This window comes from Typopeltis vanoorti, chromosome 7, assembly GCF_054136105.1.
Source record: "Typopeltis vanoorti isolate ZY-2024b chromosome 7, IOZ_Tvanoo_1.0, whole genome shotgun sequence".
Taxonomy (NCBI): domain Eukaryota; kingdom Metazoa; phylum Arthropoda; class Arachnida; order Uropygi; family Thelyphonidae; genus Typopeltis; species Typopeltis vanoorti.
Genome location: NC_143555.1, coordinates 43495908 through 43501907, shown reverse-complemented (window position 1 = coordinate 43501907; position 6000 = coordinate 43495908). Strand labels below are relative to the sequence as shown.

The 6000-nt window shown below is 35.3% G+C and overlaps 1 protein-coding gene and 1 non-coding gene across 2 annotated transcripts in view; both read left to right on the top strand.

The window, feature by feature from the left end:
- Window positions 1-802: 802 nt before the first annotated feature.
- TRNAT-UGU (transfer RNA threonine (anticodon UGU)) lies at window positions 803-875 on the top strand. The gene has a single exon. It is a non-coding gene; the product is annotated as a tRNA-Thr (tRNA).
- Window positions 876-5431: 4556 nt separating this feature from the next.
- LOC150104633 (neuroglobin-1-like) overlaps window positions 5432-6000 on the top strand; it is a 94238-nt gene continuing 93669 nt past the window's right edge. Inside the window, exon 1 of the mRNA XM_090395235.1 lies at window positions 5432-5540. The gene's annotated coding sequence lies outside the window, so the exon portion shown is untranslated. The remainder of the gene's footprint in view (window positions 5541-6000) is intronic.

Here is a 6000-nt window from a genome sequence, read left to right as displayed (position 1 = left end):
CCATCGTGATAAGGACTCGGTTTAGATATGTAAAAAATTATGAAATGTATCTCTTCCCATTTAATAATAATAACCTTCATGTGAAATCTCCATCAACACTAAGCATTTACGCTAGGTTTTGGGAGTTATATATTGTCATTATATTCATTCGCATCTTTTTCATATTTATATTTTTAATACTCATAGTTTTCGAGTTCCGGTCGTCATTAATAATAATTAACACGCACATAATTGTCACTCTGTATCGCTTTTTATTTCAGCACACTTGAGAGCGCTATAATCCTTTCCATCAACTTGTTTATTTACTTTTTGATGTCACTTCTTTGCAGATCTTTTTTTAACGCCCTTTTGGATTCCAGCACCAGATTCAGTTAGAATATTCTCACGAGGGTCAGGTCATTATCATTTCCATTAAGTGGTTACGTTTTTATTTTTTCATTAAGTGACATTTTTTCCTGGTGATTCATTTAAGCAATAGAATTAAGTTAAATTAACAAATCTGACTTTGCGAAATTTTAAAAAGTTTCATTTAGAACCGTGTATTCCTCAAATGACTCGCCAAATTGCTGACGGCACAAATATTAATTGAAGTAAGAAAGCATTAAAGCTAACTGTTTAAAAGGACGGGGGGATAATCTGAATGATGGCATGTTTTATATCTACGCAAAAATGATGTATTGTTTTTATCATTGATTTGATTTATATGAGAGACACATTCATAAAATAAATAAGATAACATAAAGAGAGAGAATTTGCGTCATAATAGCGATTATCCTTCAAAATGGAAAATTACACCTTCAGGGCCTTTATAGCTCAGTGGTTAGAGCACTGGTCTTGTAAACCAGGGGTCGTGAGTTCGATCCTCACTAGGGGCTTTGGTAATTTTTGAAAAAAAAAACATTTTTTCTTCAGGTTATCTAACTTACCACTACCTGATAATTGAGCATTAACAGATGCCGATTTTTTTTTTTTTATTGTTCAACAATTTCTTTTTAAAAAAATTACTTGAGACTTATATTAATACTCGTGTTCTTAATTAATCAAAATTATAAGCCAATCACATCCTGCCACAGACGTTGTCAGACATTATTTTATATTTTGAGTTATTTAATTCATAAAATTAACTCACGGGCCTTTCCTAAAGATGTGAAGTAAAATAAAGTCTGTCAACGTCTGTGGTTCTATAGTGCTAGACCGCTAGAAGAAAAACTGTTATGGATTCGCTTCTAGGTACGGACTAGAGGAACTTTTTGCAGAGGTTTTTTTTTTTTCAGGTCACTAATCACTCAAACTAGAAGGATATTTTTCTCTCCCAAAACTTGGTTTTTAAATCGCGCAACTCAGAAAAAGAATCTACCATAAAACACTATTTGGAGTGCCTCTGGTTGCATTTATCACTGATAATTCAGGCAGCCAACATAATTTTCAGTTTTATCAAATATTGACTCGCGCAGTATTCCGAAAGGATGTTTATCGTACTGGCGCCAGTCACATTTCGCTTCACTGATATTTTTAATGCATTCACTTCAGGATACTTTCCCGTTCGGTCTTCAGAAATAACATGTATTTTTTGTTCGAACCATTCTTTAATGGTTTGTTTAACAGACGTTACTTTTCTTGTTGGCAGTTTTAAGGGGAAAAGGTTGGAGACTTGGTTGACAAACACAAACCCAGAAGAGCACGTGCAACTAACGGACATACTACTGCTTTCATAGCTTTAGCCAACACTTTCAAGCAAGCTAACGTAAAACAGCACTTTTTGTGCCGTTCTGAAAAACAATATCTTATCTCCATAACATAGATATTAAGGAGACTCCCCCATCGTGTAGAATGTTTCTCGATTTTCAGAAATTAATTTTCTGTTACGAATATCTCGTGTCTAATTGATAACGCACCGAATCGGAACCAAACATTATCATAAAAATCTGTATTCAAAGCACGTATCCCATTTTCTGGCCATTTCCCATTTCAGAGTTGTGTGGCACGCAAATGTCGTTCTTCGTCAGCAAAGGCCGCTTAGCGTAGCACTGCTTTAATTATTAGCGTGGCCGAAATGATGTAAATCAATCATTCCATGCAGGTCAGTGTGTTGTGATTATCACCGTTTATTATCTGATCGATGCAATCATTTTGTGGAAGGTGATCCACCGCGGAGGATCATCAACAAGTTCCTCTGCAGATGAGCAGGAGGCAGTCAGCTACTATTGGAGCATCCAGTTACGCAATCCGAAATCATTATTGTGATATTCTATTCACATATTCTAGTTCCGCCTACTGACACTTATTGCAAGTATCGCGGATAGGTTTCTGATGTCGAATAGACTAAAAACTTGCGTCTTCGATTACGTCCAAACGATATCACTCGCTTACAATATACAGATTCCTTGAGAAATTCCTTTTAAGTTTTCCATGATTACTTTATTTATTAAATATGAATCTTCCCTTGTCTTATCTTCTCTGTCTTAATTGCAATGTAAAGGCAGATTAAATTGAACCTTTTATTTAATAACTGTTCGGATTATTTTCGTCGCAATCCACCGTATCTTCAAACTCGGAGTTCACCGCTGAGAAAAACAAATCTTAATTTGTTTTTTCTGATTTAAGTAGGTCGACTGTGGTTTTGTGATGGCAAGCAGGAAAGTGTAATTTTGTATGTCGCTCATTCGAACAGACATACGCCGCAATCATTTGGTGTGCTATCATAAGAGAAGCAGACAGTAGCGCAAATACTATAATTTCGCTGTACGCTGATATTTTGTAGGTAGGCATAGTAGAATTGAGTAAATTCTGCAATTATTACTGTAAATAATTCTCCAGGGATATATAATGAGTGCTTTTGAGGAATGGCTACTCTCTTTTTTTTTTAATAATGCTCTAAGAGCATTATTAAAAAAAAAAGAGAGTTGGAATTAAATTGGAAAATCTTGGTCAAAACTTAGTTAAAAACAATGAAGGTTTCGCCTGTCTATAAGCGACTAGACTGATGGGTCAAGTGGTTAGCGTATTCGCTTTCTAATCAACAGGCTGCTGGTTCGAATCCCGTCATGGCCATGGATGTTTGTGATTGTTCTTAGGTGGAAGATGAATGTCATCGCCCTGTGTGAGACTGCCGCTCCGCTTATTGAACTCCTGAAGTGGCTTGAAAAAGTTCCTGGTTTGGTCTCTAGAGCAGGGTTTCCAAACTATGTAAAAAGTACAGAAAATTAATTTAAACTAAAAAAAAAATACAAAAAATCCTTAGCCCAACCATGGTACGAATGTCCTATAGATTTACAACAAGAGAACCTTTTGTCGGTGGGAACCACATTAAAAAAAAAAATGTTTACAACGGTGGTTGTCAGTTGAGTTAGTCATTCTCTTAAAGATGATTGATTATACTTACAGCCGACGCACCAAGGCTATGAGGGCAGTGGATTATGTCTGTGAACTGGACGTGTACTTTCGGCTGGTTTGTATCTACTCAACAGTACAGAAGTTTGAGTCTGTAAGTGCATTAGTTGGAAGTTGTTAGAAGAACCTTAGTTTGAATGTTTAGCATTAAATAAACTGAAAAAATAAACATCATTCAAATAACGTTATCTTCACAACCCAATAACGCCCTCGGAGATTAATTTCTGTAGAACCCTCCCCGTCCCTTACTGAATTCGTCTCTGAAAAGCTCGCTATGATTTTGGAATTCCATTCGCGATTTAACGACTTAAACTCATTCTTGAACCATGTCTGACTTCTTTCGAATATCCTCCTCTTATTCATACTTCTTGTCACAAAATATAAAGCTTCATAAGCCCCCCCCCCCCCCACACACACACACACACAAGCCGTGTGTGTCAGCTACATTAAAGATTTTTTTTTTTACAGGTTACAAATAAAAAGTATTTCGTTGAAAGCTTAATTTACAAACAGTAATACTCAATAGCAGTTTTCTAAGGAACTGTTTAAGATGCCGCGTTTCTAATTTGAAACTAAATTCCTCTGTGACACATCATCGTTCTAGATGCACTCCCTTCCTTGTCACCGTTTCCATACCTTCTCCCCTAGCCCGACATCATTTACGGATTACCTCTTAATAACATACCAGTTACTAGTTTTCATTAAAAATAAATTGCAAAAAAAAAAAAAAAAGTTAACTTTGATGCCAACTTAATTTCTTTTTTTCTGCATAATCAAGCATGACTGTACTTTAATTTGACCGTTTAAATCAAACTGGATTTATTATGAAGGGCCGTTTCTAATAAACTCTATTTAAACAAGACGATTTCTTCATTAGATAGTCAGTAAATGTAAAAAAAATGCAATATTTGAGGACAAAACACAGTGCCCTTTCCTGAATAAAATAAAGCTGACATTTCTTATGACTGATCCCACTTAAAATGTTCAATGATTTCGGTTTTAGAAGTGAACGGAACTCATTGTTAATAAGTGTATATTGTAATCAGTTTGCATTTAGCGAAATACAAAATAATAAATTTGTGCGAGATTGTGATACTTTTCACCTAACAAATCTCTTAATGCAGATGATAAATTTAATATTGAAAATATGCTTATAAAATCGAGCTCCATTATATGTGACGAACCAACCAATGCATGCTAATGAATTCTTCATTGTTGGTTGCAACCAGTATTTGAATTAGCGAGACACGCGCCACGTGTTCTAATTATCAGCTATCGGTAAGTTTTTCCTTTTTTATTCGTGTTTTGGCTTTTAAATGTTACTTCATAACAATATAAGAATATTATCAATAACGTGAAGGCACTGATTCGCTTAATTAAATTTGCGCTCCAATTATTTAAATGTTATAAATCAAAATATTAAGATGTCCAATTAAAAACTACTTTCAGTCAAAATAATTACTTTATAAGTAAATTACTGAGTTGGGTTCAAATCGGTGGTCCATGAAATATCCGTTCTCCCTTTGGATGCAGACCACCATTTGGAATTTTTAAACTATCATAACTATTCGCCATTTATTATGTGCCGTGTAAGAACTCGTGCGCTTGTTTATATAACTGAAAATACTTGATTAATCTGATATTTGTAAAATCGCAGCTCCACTGTGTCGGGTCGTGTTGACTTAAGCGTACGTACAAATAAATTCAAATGAAAAATGCCATTTTTCTCGCTTCCTAATGACGAAAGACGACGTCTTTTAATTAGCCAACACCAGAAGCGGAACTAATGATTGTGTGCAACAACGCGGATGGCCATCATCACCAGGGAGATGAGTTTGTTATTTTGAGATTAGTAAACCCATGCAGTGGGTGGGTGAGTTATGACTCATGTACAATATGGCGATTCATCACAGTTTTGTCTGCAGCCAAGAACGAACTCTTTTTTCTTTTTGGAAACTGGCGCAGGGCCAAGAAACATAGAAGCAGCGGAGAGCCTCCAGACAATACTGTTTTTCATTCTACTAAAAATCTAGTGGCGACATCTGATGATAAAATCGGCAACACTAAACTCTGGTCACTTGTTTAATATACTTTCTTATATCTTACAGTACTGGACCCTCTAATTCGCTAAGCAAGCAAACGATAATCATGTGAGTATACATATTCTCTTAAAGCTTCTAAGTCAGTGTTTATTATTCGGTAATCTGCTTACATCTTTCCCGTTTACAGCGTGATGTGACCTACAAACCATTCCGCGATGAAGGTTTATATAATTCACTTAGGACAATAGAATTATTCCCGGATGGCGAAATATATTATTCTTTAGTCTCCTGATTATGATCTGTGATATTCTTTTTATTCGGTACTTTTATTCTCTACTTAGGAAATAAATGTTGGTGTCCGCCAGTTCTTGAATTTTGCTATCGTGAGAAAGAGTTCAAAAAAAGAATTAAAAGTCGGTAAATACTTTTGCAAGGGATATGCTTAGTGTTCTTATCTTCATTGTATGCGTTGACGCAAATAGAATAATTTCTTGTGTTCTAGTAACATACAAACCCTTTCTTCTGCTCGACATTGTACGTTTTATATATTATTAAAGTCGCTGCGATT